Here is a 20,092-nt window from a genome sequence, read left to right as displayed (position 1 = left end):
ACAACCTCCTTCTGGCTCTTTTTTCCAGAGTACATCTCAGGTTGCTGGTGCCTCTTCTTCATCCTCTGGTGCTCACCCTTTGAAACGCGGGAGAGGTTCTTGGCGTGGCTCTAAGGGCAGAGAAAGAGCTCAACCTCTAGGAGGACCTTCTTCTTCTTCTTCTTCCTTGTCTTTGCGTAAGAATTTTCGGAAGTAGGAGTCATCACCTCGCCTGGAGACCGCAGTAGGAGCTTGTCTCTCCCACCATTGGTCAGCTTGGCAGGGGAGAGCGGTGTATGCTTGGGTGGTGGAGGTCCTGAAGGAAGGTTACGAGATCCCTTTTGTTTCCAGACCTCCACTTTCCAATCGTCCTCTCGAGTTCAGCAGTTATTCCCCTCACTCAATCAGGGGTCAAGCCTTGGAGAAGGAGGCTTTCGGCCCTCTTGGAGAAGGATGCCATAGAGCGAGCTCCTCCTTCTCCCGGGTTTTACTCTCGGATGTTTGTAGTTCTAAAGGCCTCGGGTGCCTGGCGCCCCATCATAGATCTTTCGGTTTGAACAAGTCATTCTAAAGTCCAAGTTCAGGATGGAGACGGTCCAGACTGTTCTTTCATCCGTCAGGAGGGGGACTGGATGATTTCCATCGATCTGCAGGATGCTTATCTGCAAATCCCATCCATCCAAGAAGCAGACCTTACCTTCGGTTTTTCACGGACTCGGGAGTTTTCCAGTTCAAGACCCTTTGTTTCGGCCTCACCACTGCTCCACAGGTCTTTTCTCGGGTGATGGCTCCTGTTTCAGCTATTCTGCATCAGTTAAAACGTAAGGATGCTTCGGTATCTGGACGATTGGCTAGTCCAGGCCGAATCTCTAGAGAAATGTCTCCGGTCGAGGGAGATAGTTCTGTCTCTTTGTGTCGAGTTGGGCATTCGTGTCAACTTCGACAAGTCCAATCTAATCCCTTGCCAGATCATGACTTATCTGGGGATTGTTTTGAATTCCCAGATTTTGGAGGGCTTCTCCCGCTCAGAAACGGATAGACAAGCTTCTGAGTCTGATCGAAGAAGTTTTTTGTCCTCCGTAACGCAGCCAGTTTCTCTTTGGAAGTCTCTCCTGGGCCATTTGTCTTCCCTCATCCAACTGGTTCCCGGGAGGTCGTCTCAGAATGAGGTCCCTTCAGTCGACACTTCGCCAGTCATGGGATTTCGTGTCCGAGGACACGATAGTCGCCTCTTCTCCACAATGTCGAAAGGATCTCTGTTGGTGGATGCAAGTTCACCGCCTCAAGTCAGGGACATCTCTTCTTTCGGTTCCTCCGGACCTAATGTTTTGGTCAGACGCCTCGGATCAAGGTTGGGGCGCACACCTGGGCTCCGAAGCCGCTTTGGGCCTTTTTGGTTAGAGGAGGAGAGGAGCATGTCAATAAATTGGAGGGAACTGAGGGCAGTGTACCTAGGCCTTCCTTTCATTTCAGGAACAACTGTTGGAGTCGGTTTGTCGCGATCTTTGTCGACAACACCACAGCAGTCTCGTACTTGAGAAACCAAGGCGGCACACAGTCGGATCTTCTCACTCAAGAAGCCCGATCAATCCTGTGTTGGGCAGCAGACAGGGGGATTACGTTGGTCCCTCAGTTTATCCTGGGCCATCACAACGTCTTAGCAGAACGCCTTGTCGAGACCGAACGAAGTTCAAGGGTCGGAGTGGACACTTTGCCAGGAAGTCTTCGACAGCCTCAGGAAGAAATGGCCTGTCACATCGATCTGTTTGCCACACTGAATTTTCGGTGCCAGATATTCTTCGCCCCTTACCAGACTCCTCAGAGTGCCGGGACAGACTCTCTTTTGCAGGGACTGGGAGGGACTCAAGCCTATGCTTTTCCTCCGTTCTCTCTGGTGAGGTCAGTCCTCAACAAAGTGAGGGCAACCAAGCGTCTGGATCCTACATCTTGATCGCCCCCTTCTGGCCACAGAAGGAGTGGTTTCCCGACCTTCTGGAAAGCACTGGTGGAACCCCCCATTCGCCTGCCAGAGAGACCAGATCTTCTCAAACAACCCCATTTTCATCGGTTCCATCAGAGGCTCCACATGCTTCATCTTCATGCCTGGAGACTGTCAGGGAGGTTCTCCAAGCACGAAGGGTTCTCCTCCAGAGTGGCGCGACAGTTGGCTCTTGCCAGGCGGCAATCAACCAGAGTAAATTATCATACAAATGGTCGGTTTACAGACGTTGGTGTAAGTCTCAAGGACATTCAATTTCTAGACCTTCCTTACCGAAAGTAGCGGAGTTTTTAGTTCATTTACATCATGACAGGGCCTGTCACCTTCGTGCATTAAGGGTTATAGGTCTATGCTTTCCTATGTTTTTTAAGGCAAGGCTTCCTGAGATCTCTTCATCTTATGTCATTAGAGATTTACTTCGATCTTTTTCCCTATCTCGACCCAGGCCGCAGTGTTCGCCTCCGACATGGGACGTTAACAAAGTCCTTCAAGCCTTAGGTTCCCTCCTGTTTGAGCCTCTGAATTCTGCCAAATTTAGGGACCTCTCTTCTAAGACACTCTTCCTTGTCTCACTGGCTACAGCCAAGAGGGTGGGAGGTGAACTGCAAGCACTCTCTTTTCTGGTTGCCAGATCTGGACAAGACATGATTTTGTCATACCTTCCTGAATTTGTCGCAAAGACTGAATCGTCAGATAATCCCATTCCCAGGTCTTTCGTACTGAAGTCGCTGGTCGACTTTGTTGGTAATTTAAATGAGGAATTAGTTCTTTGCCCTGTTAGGGTGCTCTCATGTTATTTACGCCGCACGAAGGACATTCAGGGTCGTCCCCGTCATCTGTTTGTTTCACCCGAAATGTCAAGAGACCTATTTCAAAGAATGGTGTATCCTTTTTTCTCAGAGATTTGATCGTTAAAACTGGTGGTTCGGCTGCTGGGGAAGACCAGACGCCGAGAGCACACAGTATAGAGCAGTTGCTACATCAGTAGCTTTTATGAAGAACGTCTCAGTCGCCAAGGTGCTTGAGGCGGCGACTTGGCGTTCTAATTCTGTTTTGCCTCTTTTTACTTGAGGGATATTTCTCTAGTTCTAGGCGACCTTCGTTCTTTGGGCCCGTTGGTGATGGCAGGACAGGTCGTCAGACAGGAGAATTAGGTAGTCTTCCTGTTTTACGTTTGGTTGCTACCTGTATTTTATTCATTAATTTTTGTTTTGTGTATATATTTTTTGTTTTTGTATTATAACCCATGGCAGTTTTGACGTAGTATAATGGGAATTAGGCAGTTTGGTATTTAGGTGTTTTTGATGACAAGGACTGACTGCTTGGCAACTCATGCTGCATCCATTTTCAGTGTGAAATGATTCCAGCCACTGGGTTGTCGGCACTGGCGACTACGCTTCTCCCAGAGTCGATGCTGACCTAGGACTAGCCACTGGTTCGCGCTTGTCCTGACGACTCCTGCCTTCTTCCCACTGTCCTGGACAGGAATTAGTCGATGGTCGTCTGCTGTCATCTGGTGACTCGCTCACCATCTACTTTTTGTCTCGCCTGTCTTCTCGGAGTCAGACACTCGTGTGAGATCAGGCGACATTTAGTAGCCCTGAGTTTCTTGTTGACGAAGTCGGTTGCGTTGATACACCCCCGATGATCGTGTAACATGAGACCAGGTTGGACTGTCAGGCATTCGTCCTTCGGGACTGAATCGCCTTTGCCTCCGCGCTCCTTTCTCTTGGCACCAGAAAGCTCGAGTTAGGAGTTGCTCATGAGCCGATTCGTTGCTGGCGACTTCGGGTTGCGTTGATACACCCCCAAGGTTTGCTTAGCTTTGAATCGCCCAGACAGTCCAGACACTCATCCTTTAGGGAAAGAAATAGTGCTTGATAGTCTTCAGGGTGCAGCCTTGCTGTCCGCAATTCGTCTGACGGTCACCTGGTCGGTCACCTGACTTTAGTACAGACGGACTGACTATGCACTTACTCCTTGTCCTGTGCTACCGCAGTTGGTGGCATTATGGTAGGAGACTTTTGAGTTGTTAGTATCTTTGACCTTGGGTTGAGTTTTGACTGCCTATGTATATATTTCTTTGTTTGTTTTCTCCTATTCTGTCCGAAGGGAAATTGTATTCAGATTCCCTCCTCCTTTTCAATGTGGTTAATCGGGCTAGATAAATTATATTAAGGTAATGTTTATTAATATGGAATTTTTATTCTAAAATTAATATTAATAATACTTACCTGTATAATTTATCTAGTCCCACCCATCCCTACCCCACGATCTGCCTATCACAACTGATTTGAGGGAAGGTTTTCGTATCTGTCAACGACAGTGTTGCCAACTGGCGGACAGAATAGGAGGTAACAGGGTTGCCAATGTGGTAAATTTTGGTGCGGTTTTTGGGGATTTAGGGCTAGATAAATTATACAGGTAAGTATTATTAATATTAATTTTAGAATAAAAATTCCATGTTCACTTGAGTATTTGATTGTCTCTTGGTTTTTTGAAATTTGCTTGGTGGATTGGCATACGCGATTGTGGTTTTTCATTGGATTTGGTTTTGGATTTCTCTAATATGTCTGGATCTTCTGCAACTAGTTTTAGAGTGTAAGGTTAGGCTACCGAAAGCTTCGGTGGATCCTCATACAGTATGCACGAAATGTAGAGATCATATTTGTTTGATGAATGATAGGTGTAAAGAGTGTGAAAGGTTGACCGAAAATGAATGGAAGACTTATGATTCGTATGTTCATAAGCTTGAAAGGGATAGAATCAGAAGATCTTCCTCCAGAAGTGCTTCTGTGAAAAGTAAGGTAGTAATTCGCATTCTAACCTTCCTGTAGAGGTTGTTACATCTAACCCTGTGTATTTGCCTTCGGGCAATGAAGTTATTGCTTCAGAAGGTATTGCCCTTTCTTCCATCATGGAGTCTATTCGTGCACTAGAATCGAAAGTGAGTGCATTGAAGACCACAGTGAAGTGTAGTGGAAACATTAGTGCCCCTAGTGTAGTGGAGGGGGCGTCAGATATGTCCCATAGTGCCTCTAGGAATAGACCTCTGTCGGACTCCCAGGGATCAGGGAATGGACATGTCGAAAACCGAAGGAGGGCTACGGGAAATTCCCACCTGTCTGGCATCCCTTCAGCAGATCCTGTGGACGCTTCCCAGGCTGCCGAAGCGTGTGATTGAGCACGGATATTGAAGGAGTGCCTTTCGTCCTCTGAGGCGTCCTCTCCTTACCGGGGATGGAGCTCTCAGAGGGCCTCTCACGGGGAGAACGAGTTTGACACTAGGTGCCGCACAGGCGGCCAGCGTCTTTCTCGTCCTCTTAGGAGAGGTTTTAAGGAAGTGGACGCTTCACGTCCTACTTCTCGTCCTGTTCTTTCATCATCACCCGAACACTTCGAAGAATTGACGCCCAAGAAGAGATGCAGACGTCTTCTGATGAGGACGCTTTTGAGAAACTATCTCGTCTTAAGAGTTCAAAGGAAGAAGAGGGCTCCAACTCGCCCTTCTTCGCATATGATGAGTCCTTCTCCTCCTGAACGTGGAAGGAACTTCACCGTCTAATGAAACTCGTATGCAATTGCGTCAACGATTGTCGGCTTTCTTCGCAAGGGGAGAAGAGGAGCCCCAAAGACGTAGAAAGGATCTTTGGCTTCCTGTTAAGAGATCGAAACAACCCTTGTTGGCTTCGCCTCGTTCCTTAGCCTCCCCTTCGTCGTCCTCTTCTGGATCCTTCAGACTCGACCGAGAACACGCAAGTGTTTCCGGAGAGAGAGTTTCCAGAAGTGGGAATGCGGACAGAAGCGTTAGGTGTCGCGCAGGCGGCCCTCGCTTTGTCAGGAGGATGAGAACGATCAAGAGAAGCCTCGTACCGACGTTCGCCGCCGGACTTCTGCATCAACTCGACGCCTCTATCAGGAGAGAGCCTACAACGCCAGAAGTATCAGAAAGAGAAGTACTGTATAAATATCGACGGGAGGCTCGTGCTTTAGAATATGAGAACTTGCGACGCTTGAAAAGAGATTGTAAGACTCACCAGGACGCTCGAGAAGACGCCCCGATACAAGTTAAGCGTCCTAAGCGAAGTTTGAAAGACGCTCGACGTCCATTAGAGCATGTCCGCTTCAGGACGCTTTAGAGGACGCTTCTTTGTTGATGGATAAACGTCTTATAGACATTAGAGTTCCAGCGGGGGATCGGAAGCTTTCATTGGCAGACGCGCGACTTTTTGCGAGTCCTAAGTCTCGCTCCCTTAGCAAGGGCGCTCGCGATGACGATAGACACCCGACTAATCGGGATTCTCGGAAAGATAAATGTACTCAACTGAGAGGAGATCGACAGGAATCCCGCAAAGAGGCTTTTGAAGAACCTTTGCCTCTAATGACTTCGAAAGACAAGGCTTTACAAGAGAGTCTTAAGTTTTCAAAGACAACAGCGGATCATTCGCGCATTGTCTCGTCTATTCCTTCAGCGGATAGAAACTCCCCCTTACGAACAGAGCCTCAAAGGAGAACCGCTTCTTGTTTAGCTAAAGAAACTTCGGACCGTCAAGATCAAGGAGAGTCTTCTAACGATACGCATCCTGCAGAAGAGGAAGAGCCTTCAGAAGCATCTACAGATTATAGCACGTTAACGCGCTTACTGAAGGAATTGTTTTCGGAAAAATTCCAAGCACCAGTTCCTCTCTCACCGCCATCGCAACTATCCTCATCCAAGACGAGAAAAGCTCCGGGTTTTGTTAGGATGGCTGCTTCGCTTTCTACTAAAAGAGCGTTGAAGAGGATGAATGATTGGATGGAATCAAGGAAGACGAAAGGAAAGACGTCCTTTGCGCTTCCTCCAGCTAAGCTAAACGGGAGAGCCGGTATGGTATGAGGACCGGAGAAGAAAACAGGGTTGAGACTTCCTTCGTCTGCGCAAGGTGACTTCTCAAACCTGGTCGAAGCACCGAGGAGATCTTACCTGTCCTCGGCTAAGGTTTCATGGACTATGCCTGAAATAGATCACCATCTAAAAGGACTGTACAGGACGTTGGAAGTATTTAACTTCCTAGACTGGTGCTTAGGAGCTTTAGGTCTGCAAGCTAAGAGCCCAGAATCATTGTCACTAGAAGAATTATCGAGCGTCCTGTCATGTATGGACAAAGCAGTAAGGGATGGCTCAGGTGAGTTAGCTGCCCACTTTACTACGGGAATATTAAAGAAACAAGCGCTTTTCTGCAGTTTTACTGCTAAATCAGTTTCTCCTACGCAGGAAGCGGAGTTATTATTCGCCCCCTTTTCTTCCCATCTTTTTCCTGAAAATATGGTAAAGGATTTATCTGTGAACCTGAAAGAAAGCGACACAGGATTTGCTGTCTCAATCATCTAGACTTCCTGCGGCGCAATCCATCTTCTCGAGTAGCTCAGGTACCAAAGAAGAATTTTAAGCCTTTTGTGGCAGAGCACCATCAAGAGCTTCTACACGAGGAAGGGGCTTTGCTAGAGGCAGAAACCCCGCAAAGCAAAGGGGAAAGAAGTGACCAACCTTGCCCTTCAGGCACGGTGGGAGGGAGACTTTCTCTCTTCGCAGAGGCTTGGAGAGCAAGGGGGACGGACACCTAGTCCCTCAAGATTATAGAGAAGGGATACAAATTCCCTTTCTCTCCATGCCTCCGTTGAGCATGAAGCCTATAGACCTGTCACCAGCTTATCAGCCGCAGAAGCAACAGATTCTACTTGATTTATTAGATCAAATGATCAGAAAAGAGCCGTAGAACGAGTGCTCTTGACAGATTCCCCAGGCTTCTACAACAGGTATTCCCTGGGTTCCGAAGCAGTCTGGGGGATGAGGCCTGTCCTAGATGTCAGCAGTCTGAACCTTTTCGTGAAGAAAGAAAGCTTCAAAATGGAAACATCGCAATCGGTCCTGGGGGCCTTGAGACCATGGGATTGGATGGTGTCATTAGATCTCCAGGACGCTTACTTCCATGTCCCCATCCATCCCCAGTCCAGGAAGTTTCTCAGGTTCATTTTAAGAGGACAGGTCTTCCAGTTCAGAGCTCTATGCTTTGGACTGAGCACAGCTCCCATGATTTTCACTTTTCTCATGCGGAACGTGGCAACGTGGCTTCACCTCTCGAAGATACGAGGACCTTCTGACTACGTTACTGTTGGCGAAATCTTTAGGTCTCCTGATCAATTACGAAAAGTCCCATCTGACCCCAACACAGTCCATCGTGTATCTGGGGATTCAGATGGATTCAGTGGCTTTTTGGTCTTTTTGCCGTCGCTAGAACGTCAGCAGAAAGGCTTAGAAAAAGTGTCAGCCTTCTTGGAGAAGGAAACGTGCTCGGCGAAGGAATGGATGAGTTCTGCTGGGGACCATTTCTTCGCTGGAGAAGTTTGTTTCTCTAGGGAGACTACATCTCAGGCCCCTACAGTTTTTCCTAACAGAAAATTGGCAGGACAGACAAAACCTAGAGGAGAATTTGAGAATATCCCCGTTGGTCAAGAAACACCTAGAGTGGTGGCTCGATCCCACCAAGATGTCGAAAGGAGTGTCCCTCTGTCTTCAGAGCCCCGACCTAGTGTTATTTACAGACGCGTCTATGACAGGCTGGGGAGCAACTCTAGGAAAGGAGGAAGTGTCAGGCCTCTGGAGAAAAGAACAGAAGCCTTGGCACATCAACCTCAAGGAGTTGGAGGCAATTCGCTTAGCACTTCTAGCCTTTCAAGAACGAGTCATAGGCCGAGTTGTCCAGATCAACGCGGACAGCACCACAGCCCTTTTTCTTATATCAAGAAACGGGGGGGACACACTCTCGTTCTCTCTACAAGATAGTGAGAGAAATCCTGTTATGGTCAGAAGAGAGGAACATAACTCTCCTGACAAGATTTGTTTCAGGGGTCCAAAAACATCAGAGCAGACATTTTAAGCCGTCGAAATCAATTGATTTCAACATATGGACTCTGCACATAGAGGTCTGCCAACAGTTATGGAAACTATGGGGACGACCAATAGTGGACCTCTTCGCGACTTCGAAAACGAAGAGACTGCCTCTTTACTGTTCTCCGATCATCGACCCGGAAGCAGTAGCAGTAGACGCAATGCTTTGGGACTGGACGGGGATGGATGTATACGCCTTTCCCCCGTTCAAACTTCTGGGAGAAGTAACAAGGAAGTTAGCAGCGTCGGAAGGAACAAGGATGACACTGGTCGCACCATTCTGGCCAGCAAGCGATTGGTTCACAGAGGTCAGTCCCTACTAGTGGACTTCCCAAGAAATCCTACCAGTAAGAACCGATCTTCTCAAACAGCCCCACTTCGAGAGATATCACCAAAACCCATTCGCTCCTGAGTCTGACTGCATTCAGACTATCAAGAAACTGGCAAGAGCGAGAGGGTTTTCAGGAGCGGTGGCAAAAGCTATCGCCACCGCGAGAAGAGCTTCCTCTCAATCTGTCTACCAGTCTAAGTGGGCTGTTTTTAGAAGAATGGTGTAGGAAAGAGGGCATTTCCTCCTCCAAGACCTCTGTGAGCCAAACATCGCTGATTTCCTGTTCCATCTAAGGAATGTAGACAAGCTTGCAGTATCAACAATTAGAGGATACAAGAGTATGCTGTCAACAGTCTTCCGTCATAGAGCCTAGATTTGACGAATGATAGGGATCTTCACGATCTTCTGAGATCCTCGAAAACATCAAAAGGTCCACAGGTTAAGACACCTTCGTGGAATTTGGACATAGTTCTAAAATCTTTAATGGCGAATCCCTTTGAACCTTTGCACGAGGCTTCGCTAAAAGATTTAACGAAGAAGGCCCTCTTTCTAACCACCCTAGCCACTGCGAAGAGGGTGAGTGAGATTCAAGCAATTAGCAAAAATGTTGGATTTAGGGGACACAATGCAGTCTGTTCTTGATGAGTCCTTCCTTTTTAGCTAAAATGAAAATCCTTCCAATCCCTGGCCTAAGAACTTTGATATCAAGGATTAGCAGGGATCGTTGGTCGGGAGCCAGAAAGAGTCCTGTGTCCTGTCAGAGCTCTAAAATTCTATCTGGATAGAAACAAAACAAATTAGAGGTCAATCAGACAATCTTTGGTGTTCTGTGAAAAGACCTGATTACCAATGTTAAGAACGCCTTAGCGTTCTTCTTGAGAAGCGCCATCAGGGAGGCCCATTCGTCCTGCCCAGATAGTGATCTGAAAATTCTGAAAGTATATGCTCATGAAAGTTAGAGCTGTCGCAACTTCGATGGCATTTCAGAAGAATATGGCGCTCAGCGACATTGTGAGCACCACATTTTGGCGAAGCAATTCTGTGTTCGCTTCACACTACCTCAGGGATGTGAAAGTGACATATGAGAACTGCTTTTTGCTTGGACCATACATATCAGCAGATTCAGTTTTGGGTACGGAGCGGCACGAATCCTATCCTTTAGAAAATGGATAAGTGTGCTTTTGTTTTATGGTTGTTGGTTTTTTGGTTGTAGGGTCGACCGCTAGAGGCGGACTTCCCTTTATTTTAGCCTAAAGTTTCGGGGACTAACTTTGCTAGGCTAGGTCAGGTGGTGGTTTTTCTTTGCTTCGCTGCCCTTAAAGTATGGTCAATATGGTCTAGACACATTGTGGTCACGCCCCCGTTGTCAGATCATCTAGATCTCACCAGCTATACAGGTCACGTCCTTGCTGGAGACTCTAGTAAAGCAAAAGCAGACTTGGGTGACAGTAATCACGAAGTCAGCTACGCTAACAGGTAAGGAACCAAGATGTCTATCATCTGCATGTGAAATGTTTCCCAAAATCCTTTTATTCTGTCCCTCCCCACCTCCAATGGTGGGAATCAGCTATATATATATCTGACAGGTAAGTGTCATGAACAAAATGATATTGTTATGATACAATAAAAATTTGTTCATACTTACCTAGTACCCGCCCAGCCTCCCTCGGGGACAGTGACATTAAAAAATCTGAATAGAAAATGGGAATGGTTCCTGACACCCGCCTTCCAGCGGCGGGAATGGGTACTAACCACCTGGCCGACCACTGCGTTTGCCGGGAGTTTTGAAATTCTGTCGGACTTCGGAGAATACAGCTATATATATATATCTGCCAGGTAAGTATGAACAAACTTTATTGTATCATAACAATATCATATTTCAGGATTATAAGGCTTTTGAAATGAATACCAATCATGCATGTGATTATTTATTTGCTATTAAGCATGATAGTCTGAAATTAAACCATGTTTTAAAATACAGTTTAAGAAGCTCACCAAGTCTCCACTGTGTTTCACCAACTTGGTATCAAAACAGTTACCCAAACATAGTGCCTTGTATTAAATGGGTCCTTCAAAGCTCAGTACTACACAATGTTTCATGCGTTCTTGATGAAGTGCAGAAGTCTTTACGTAAGTGAAATCAGTTATATAAATCAATAGATCAGTTTATCTTTGTTTTGGCTGTTTGATGAATTGGTTGGTAGGCTTCATGTCTTGCATTAAATGCTCTAAAGATTTTTTGTCTTTTTGACAGGTGGAGGAGCTTCGGGCTTACCTGAAGGAGGTGGGGGCAGAGATTTCCATGGAAAGGAGTCCGAAAGGTCTTGAAGATGATTTGCACAAAATAATTGGTGTCTGTGACACCTGCTTTTCTTCTGAGGCCACAGAATCAGAAGTGGAAGCTCTTCTGAATTCTATTGTCTCAGTTTTGATTGTTGTAAGTATAGTATATAGCTGACCTGTTGCTTTCTTATAAGGAAATGTATTGCTCCAGTTTCTTGGGATTTCTATTTAGAAACTTGTCCAACAAAATATTGATATTTTTTTGTGTTGTATCTGCATCGGCTTCTGACTGAGGCTTTCCGCATTCCACTGCATGAAAGAAATTACCACTTGTTACCAGTTTCAAGATACCAATAATCATCTGACTGCACCAGATTTGCAAGTTTCTTAAATGGTAGATTTCCTGACACTCGTGGGTTTCATATTTTTACACCTCTTTTTGGATGCTAGTTAATTTTATCTTTATTTTTCATTGTTGTGTCTGTGAGTGCTATTAAGAAGCCATGTTAATGAGGATGTATGGATGTTAGTATAACAGCACATATAGAACTAGAACTTGCTAATGAGCAAATCATTTATTTATCATACAAACATGGCTCTCTCTCTCTCTCTCTCTCTCTCTCTCTCTCTCTCTCTCTCTCTCTCTCTCTCTCTCTCTCTCTCTCTCTCTCTCTGATGATAAGTGAAAAAATTTGTATTTTTCCCTATAACCAAGCTTTGGAACCTTTGTTAAGTATGTATTGGCACCAATACTCTGTTATCGGTACCGATAACTGGAAATCAGCATATTCCAGTGCCAAAAATTACCGATTTTCAGTGCTAGACAAGTGCCATAAAAATCCGCAAGTACGTAGATGAAACGTCGAAATGTGAAACCCATAAAAAAGAGGGCCATTGTAATGAAATTACAATATTTAAGATTTTGGAAACCTACAGTAATGCTTGACAGTCAAATTGCAAAATTGATAATTCAGTGTATAAATACATGTACCTGCCATCTATGCAGCATGTAATTGAAAATTACATGGTAGCAACAGATAGTCGTTAATATAATAAATTTTGGTGATTTACAAAATTTACTTTGTGTATACGTATTTTTTTTTTAAAGAAGAGAAAATTCTAAAACATTTGTATTAGATGCGAGATTCACTTGTTTATAGCAGTTAATCATTATTTGCATAATTATTCTCACCGTGAAAGGCAGAATCCTTTTATAATAAATATTTTGTCACAACAGGTGCCAGTTGGAGAAAAGACTGAGAGCCTGATTCTAGCTTTCTGTGAAAAGCTAGCCAAAGCCCCCTCCAACAGATTAGGGAGCGTATGCCTGAGAGTGTAAGTATGTTTTTAACCTGGGTCACATCCGTTACCATCTTGATTTTTCCCCTTTTATCAGTCTTATGCTTTAACAGGACACGAATACGAAGTCTACATTTTTGGTTATGAAAGAGGTGATATTTTTTCTTTTGTCAAAAAAGTTCTTGTTATACTTTGGTTTATACTGCTTGTGGAAGATAATTTTTTTAAATATTATTTATTGTAAACTCGTGAGTACCTTCCATAGCTGTTGAATTAGCTGTTTTGGAGACTGGATATACTAGTGTTTGATTTTAATGTATGACACTTACCTGGCAGGTATATATTCTCTGTTCCACCTGGCAGAAATTTTCAAAACTCGCGGCAAACGCTAGTAACCTATTAGTAGTTCAGGCAACCACCACCCCGTTACCGTGGCGCTAGCGCTAGGAACCGTTCCCAATTGGGCCAGATTTTCTCTGCCAGCCGAACCGGCAACATTGTTGGTGGTTCCCTGCTAGGATTTTCATTCTCGTTGCTGACTTTTCATGGATTTTTGGTATTGTACTCGGAAACGTTAGCTTGGCATTCGCTTTGGATTGTTCTTTAAAGATGTCTGATACTGGAAGTATGTTTAGAGTTTGTTTAAAAGAGGGGTGTAAGGTAAGGTTGCCGAAAGCTTCGGTCGACCCTCATACTATTTGTAAGAAGTGTAGAGAGAATGTGTGTACTTGGGAGAATAGGTGTTTTGGAATTTATCAGAGAAGGAATGGAAGATATTTATGAAATATGTTGAAAGGCTTGAGAAAGATCGTGTAAGGAGATCTGTTTCTCGTAGTGAGAAGTCGAATTCTTCTAGCAAAAGGAGTGAATGTATTTCCTCTCCAGCTCCTTCTAACTTAGAATTGGTAGTTCCTTCTCCCAGGTATCTCCTGCGCCCGCTGCTGTATCGGAGGATGCGAACGATACACAGATTGTGAAGGTGTTCGCTGCCCTTGCGTCCATGGGCGACCAGATACAGCGACTTACGGATAAAGTTAGTGCTTTTGATGTCAGTGAAAGGTGTAGTGGAGGGGGCGTCTGATCGTCTCTCTCGTGCTCCTAGACCTAGACCTCTGTCAAGCTCCCAGACCCAAGGGAGAAGGCACGTCGACAGTCGAAGGGAGGCGAGAGAGGTTTTGTCGCGGTCAGGCGCGTCCCTTCGAACAGTCCTGTTGCAAGTTCCCAGGCTGTTTCAGTTCGCCGCAGAAAAGGCGTAACTGGGAAGTGTGCGTCCTCGGATGGTTCGACACATCTGAGCGGGAACGTCGGTATTCAGTTGTGTCTCGCCCCCTCAAGAGGACTTTCAGGACATCGACTGCTCTCGAGAGACATGCTCAAGATTGTGAGGCTTAGAGTAGTCCGGAGGTTTTGTCCTCCTCAGAAGACGGGGATGCAGTTCCGATCAAGATTAAGAGGATCTTTCGTGCTAAAGAGGACTCAGTACGGGCCTTCTCGTTCTTGGATTTCGATGAGAGACTCTCCTCCATCTTCTTGCTTGTCTTCCCCTCGTCTCTCTCCATCGGGTAGAGTACAAGATCGCTCTCCGTTACGTCGCAGTCTGCTCGTAATCCTCCTCCTTCGTCCTCTGCCATTCAGGAAGATAGTACGAAGGGTTTCTTAAGGGAAATGCAGTCTAAGCTGGCAGTTCTTGTGAAGTCTTGGGATGCTCCTGTGCAGGCATCTTCGAGGCGGAAGGACGATTTCCTTCCTGTTAAGTCTTCTAAGACGGAAGACAATGGTGCGTTCGCTGAGGACGCAGGACGCACTGGCGCTACGAGGACGGGCGATCGCTTGGTTATTCAGGACGCAGAACGCAGGAAGAAGAAAATGGTTTCAGAAGAAGCAGGACACAAAGTCAGGAATCGGGATCAATTGTGGACGCAAGACGCAGGCGGCAGGAAGCAGAGTGTCTACGATGGACGCAGGACGCAGGCGGCAGGACATTGATAGGCGGCAGGACGCCGATTCTTCGTTAGCCGCAGGACGCAGGCGGCAGGACATTATTCCGTCAGCGAAGCGTCAACACGACAGTGATCTGCAAGACATTTCTTCAGCAGAAGAGGATTTGGATTTGCTTGAGAAGAATACGGAACCTTCTTCAGATTACAAGATTCTGACTTCACGTCTTCTTTCTATTTTTGAAGGGGAATTCAAACCAACGGCTCCTTTATCTCCCTTATCGCAGTTTTCCAAGACTAGGACTCCAAAGAAGTCCTCTTTCCTTAAGATGACTCTGTCAATTTCGGCGAAGAAGGCCCTTCAACGTGTGGAAATGGACTGGATGAAGGATAAGAAAAGAAGCGGGAAAAATCCCTCTTTTGCTTTTCCACCAGCTAAGTTAGCATCGAAGTCAGGAGTATGGTACGCTACTGGAGAAAAGTCTAGGCCATGGAGTACCTGCCCCTCCTCCCAGGGGGACTTCTCCAGTATAGTGGACAGCTCACGCAGACAGGCGTTACAGTCTGCTAAGGTCTGGTGGACTTCGTCCGAGTTTGACCATCTTTTTAAAGGGATTTTTAGGACTTTCGAAGTCTTCAATTTCCTAGATTGGTCTTTGGGAGCACTGGCGAACTCCCTAGAAGAAGAAGATTCGCAGGATATGGAAGCGGCTAAGAGCATTATGTCCTGCATGGACAAGGCTCTGAGAGACGGAACGAATGAACTGGCTTCTTTGTTCACAGCAGGAGTACTAAAGAAGAGGTCGCTGTTGTGTTCTTTCGCTTCAAAAGGGGTTTCAAACTCTCAGAAATCGGAGTTGCTGTTCTCTCCCCTTTCGAAACAGCTGTTTCCTTCAGAGGTGATTAGGGATATAGCTCTCTCCCTTTCTCAGAAGGCCACTCAAGATCTTCTCTCGTCTTCAGTAAGAAGTTCTTACCATCCAAGTTGGTTAAGAAAACTCCAAAGGAAACTAGGCCTTCGCAACAGCCCTTTCGAGGCAGAACATTCGCTCGACCCGCCTTTAGGGGTAAGAGAGTACCCGCTAAAAGAGGAGCCAAGACCACTCTAAACAATGAGATCTCAGTCCTCCAGACGACAGGGGAGCCAGACTTCAAGGTTTTTGGGAAGTTTGGCAGAACATGAAGGCAGATCCTGGGCTGTCAACGTAGCTCGGGAAGGGTACAAGATTCCTTTCTTGAAGAGACCTCCTCTAGCAACATCTCCGAGAGCCCTCGGGGCAAATTACAACGATTTAGTGAAGAAAGCGGCTCTGTGGGAGCAAGTAGCTTCCATGCTAGAGAAAGGAGCCATAGAGCCTGTTCTGGATCACGAATCTCCGGGATTTTACAACCGGTTGTTCCTGGTTGCAAAGTCCTTGGGAGGTTGGAGGCCAGTTCTGGATGTAAGTCAACTGAATCTTTTCGTAGAAAAGACCAAGTTCACAATGGAGACGAACGATTCAGTACTGGCAGCGGTACGTCCAGGGGACTGGATGGTGACCCTGGACTTACAAGACGCATACTTTCATATTCCGATTCATCCAGGAAGCAGGAAGTATTTAAGGTTTGTGATTCAGGACAGGGTCTTTCAGTTCAAGTCCCTGTGCTTCGGCCTTTGCACAGCCCCCCAAGTGTTCACGAGGCTGATGTCCAATGTGGCGAGATGGTTGCACTTAAGAGGGATCAAGAAGTCAATGTCTGGAGGACTTGAATCAAACATTGAACTTAGCAAAAGACCTAGGTCTTGTGGTAAACATGGGGGAAAGTCTCAATTGAATCCCCAAACAACAGATAGTTTATTTGGGATTCAGATATCGTCAGTGACTTTTCGGCTTTTCCGTCCCCCGAAAGGCAAAGCCCTATGCATTCGGAAGGTGCAGGACTTTCTAGAGAAAGACCGATGCTCAGCAAGAGAGTGGATGAGTCTACTGGGCACACTCTCTTCGCTAGAGAGGTTCATTTCTTTAGGAAGACTGCACATGAGACCTCTACAGTTTTTCCTGAAGGATTCATGGCCAAGAAAATTGCAACCGGATTCCTTCCAGTTTCTAATTCCTGCCGAAGTGAAGGAGGAATTAAAGTGGTGGCTAACTCCAGGCAGGTTAGCAAGAGGGATGTCGCTTCAGCAGAAGAGCCCAGACCTCATCTTGTATTCCGACGCGTCGGACGCGGGTTGAGGAGCGACTTATATGCCCTCAAGAGGTGTCGGGACTTTGGAGCAAGGAAGAAACAAGTTGGCACATAAAACAGGAAGGAACTGATGGCAATTTTCTTGGCCTTGAAGCACTTCAGAGAGTTGATTCGAGACAAGACAGTGCAGATCAACTCGGACAACACCACGGCTCTGGCATACATCCGCAAACAAGGAGGGACTCACTCTTTTCCCCTTACAAGCTGGCAAAGGAAGTCTGCTTTGGGCGGAAGAGGAAAGCGTCGTGCTGCCTCACCAGGTTTATACAGGGAGAGAAGAATGTGAGTGCGGACCTGTTGAGCAGAAGAGAACAACTTCTCCCGACGGAGTGGACTTTGCACATGGAGATTTGCCAGAGCCTGTGGAAGTTGTGTGGCCGTCCGGTAGTAGATCTGTTTGCGACAGCCAGAACAAAAAAGGTTACCAACCTATTGCTCTCCGGTTCCAGATCAGGAAGCAGTGGCGTCGACGCGTTCCTGATGGATTGGGACAAACTTAGATGTGTACGCTTTTCCTCCGTTCTTAAGGTAACTGGGGAAAGTTATGAAGAAGTTCAGGGAGAGCCAAGGAACGAGGATGACCTTAATAGCCCCGTTTTGGCCGGCCCAAAGTTGGTTCACAGAGGTACTGGAATGGACAATAGATACGCCAAGGACTCTTCCTCTAAGAGTAGATTTACTCAGACAACCCCACTTCGACAGGTTTCACAAGAATACCCTCGCTCTGGGTCTGACTGCGTTCAGACTATCGAAAGTCTTGTCAGAGCGAGGGGATATTCTAGAGAGGTGGCCAGTGCAGTGGCTAGAGCCAGAAGAACCTCCACAATTACAGTATATCAGTCGAAGTGGGAGAATTTCCGGAAGTGGTGTAAGAACAGGAAAGTGTCTTCATCCAGTACCTCTGTGACCCAAATCGCAGACTTCCTTCTATACTTGAGGAAGGAATTGGGTTTGTCAGTTTCGACAATCAAAGGTTATAAAAGTATGCTAACCTCAGTGTTTAGACACAGAGATCTAGACATCTCGAATAACTTAGACCTTAGAGATCTGATTAGGTCATTTGGTACCAAGAAACAACCCCAATGCAGGCCACCTGCTTGGAACCTCGATGTTGTCTTGAAGTATTTAACCTCTAGCAAATTCGAGCCTTTAGAGAAATCCTCTCTGAGATATGTTGCTAAGAAAACTATCTTTTTAGTCGCTTTGGCAACGGCGAAAAGAGCTAGTGAGCTTCAGGCCATATCGAAGAAGGTGGGATGGAGACATGGCAACGCAGTGTGTTCATTCCAAGAAGGTTTCTTGGCCAAGAATGAGAATCCAGCTAATCCTTGGCCAAGATCCTTTGAAGTTTTGGGTCTGTCTGAGTTAGTGGGTCACGAGCAAGAAAGAGTTCTCTGCCCAGTGAGAGCATTGCGTTTTTATATGGAAAGAACAAGAGAGATCAGAGGGAATTCTGATGCTCTTTGGTGTTCAGTTAAAGACCCCAGTAGACACATGACGAAGAACGCTCTAGCCTTCTTCATGAGAGAGTTGATTAGAGAAGCTCATATGTTGTGTCAAGAGCAGAGCTTTGGTATTTTTTTGAAAGTGAAGGGGCTCATGAAGTCAGGGCAGTTGCGACTTCATTAGCTTTTTAAAAAGAATTTAGCCCTCAAGGAAATTATTGAATCCACATATTGGAGAACTAATTCAATATTTGCGTCGCATTATCTTAGGGATATTCAGACAACCTTTGATAATTGTCAGACGCTTGGTCCATATGTGTCCTCTGGTACAGTATTGGGCAAAGGAGTTACTACCCCATAACCTTCTTTTAAGCTAGTTGATTTTATTAGGTGATGGTGTTTGTGTTTTGGTCGTCTGAGAAAAGTGTTCGGTACTTTTATCAGTCTTGTTAGTATTATCTTGGTGTGGTGTGTGTGTAGTTCAGGTAAATGATCTATTACTAGCTTGAATGCCGTGCATAAGAGGGCTGTACGGTTCTGTCAAACACATTGGTCACGTCCAGTTGTCAGTTCCAGTCTTAGCTTCTTCAACATACAGGACACTTCCTTGTTGAGAGCTCCTAAGGTTTAAGCAGGCTTAGAGGCAGGACCTCTGAAGTCAGCTACCTTAGCAGGTAAGGAACCTAGAGTTTTAATAATATTGTAATAATATTTTTATACTCTAATAATGTTGCTGTCTTTGACCCACCTCCAAATGTGTCAATCAGCTATATATATACCTGCCAGTAAGTGTCTTACATTAAAATGAAGTTTTTGTACATGCAACTTCCCCGGCAGATATATACTTAGCTATAGTCTCTGACGTCCCGACAGAATTCAAAACTCGCGGCACACGCGACAGGTAGGTCAGGTGACCAGCCCACTCCCGCCGCTGGGTGGCGGGAATAGGAACCATTCCCGTTTTCTAACCAGAATTTTTCTGTCGCCGGTAGCAACAACATCGTTGTTGGTACCTCCTGCATTGGAATTCTTTTCTCGTTGGCCGAGGATTATCTATCTGACCTTTGGTGATGTACTTTGATCTTTGGTTTTGGCATACGCTTATCGTGGACCGTTTTTTGGATTTTGGTTTGGATTCTCTTTAAAATGTCTGACGTGGCACCTGTATTTAGGGTGTGTGCGAAAGAGGAATGTAAGGTGAGGCTACCGAAAGCATCGGTGGATCCTCACACAGTCTGTAAAAAAATGTAGGGGGAGGGGGAATGATTGTTCTGCGACTAACACCTGTCTGGAATGTGAGAGTTTAACGGAAGTGGAATGGAAAGACCTTGGCTTCTTATGTAAGGAAACTTGAGAAAGATAGAGTTAGGAGGGCTTCCATCAGAAGCTCAAGTAGATCCTGCTCTATTGAACAGGGAAAGTAGCTCCTAACTTTTCTGGTAATTCAACCACCTGCTCATAGTTTGGTTTCAGCCCCTTCCCCCACCCCCAGCCAGCGAACCTGTAGATGCGTCTACGGAAATGGCTGCAATGAGAGCCTCAATAATCAGCTTGAAATCGCAACTGCAAGCAATGAAGGAGACAGGTAAGTGCAGTGATGTGTGCAGTGATTTGGTGCAGTGTCCCCAGTGAAGTGGAGGGGGGCGTCTGACCGACTCCGCA

General features: G+C 46.0%; 1 protein-coding gene and 1 long non-coding RNA gene across 3 annotated transcripts in view; one reads left to right on the top strand and one right to left on the bottom strand.

The window, feature by feature from the left end:
- LOC135194957 (eukaryotic translation initiation factor 3 subunit M-like) overlaps positions 1 to 20,092 on the bottom strand; it is a 96,865-nt gene that overhangs the window by 57,937 nt on the left and 18,836 nt on the right. The window lies entirely within an intron of this gene.
- Positions 11,492 to 12,809, top strand: LOC135226875 (uncharacterized). Its single transcript, XR_010317301.1, has 2 exons — positions 11,492 to 11,674; positions 12,758 to 12,809. It is a non-coding gene; the product is annotated as an uncharacterized LOC135226875 (long non-coding RNA).

This window comes from Macrobrachium nipponense, chromosome 15, assembly GCF_015104395.2.
Source record: "Macrobrachium nipponense isolate FS-2020 chromosome 15, ASM1510439v2, whole genome shotgun sequence".
NCBI classification, from domain to species: domain Eukaryota; kingdom Metazoa; phylum Arthropoda; class Malacostraca; order Decapoda; family Palaemonidae; genus Macrobrachium; species Macrobrachium nipponense.
Note: the sequence above shows the minus strand (reverse complement) of the source record. Positions and strands in the feature narration are given on the sequence as shown.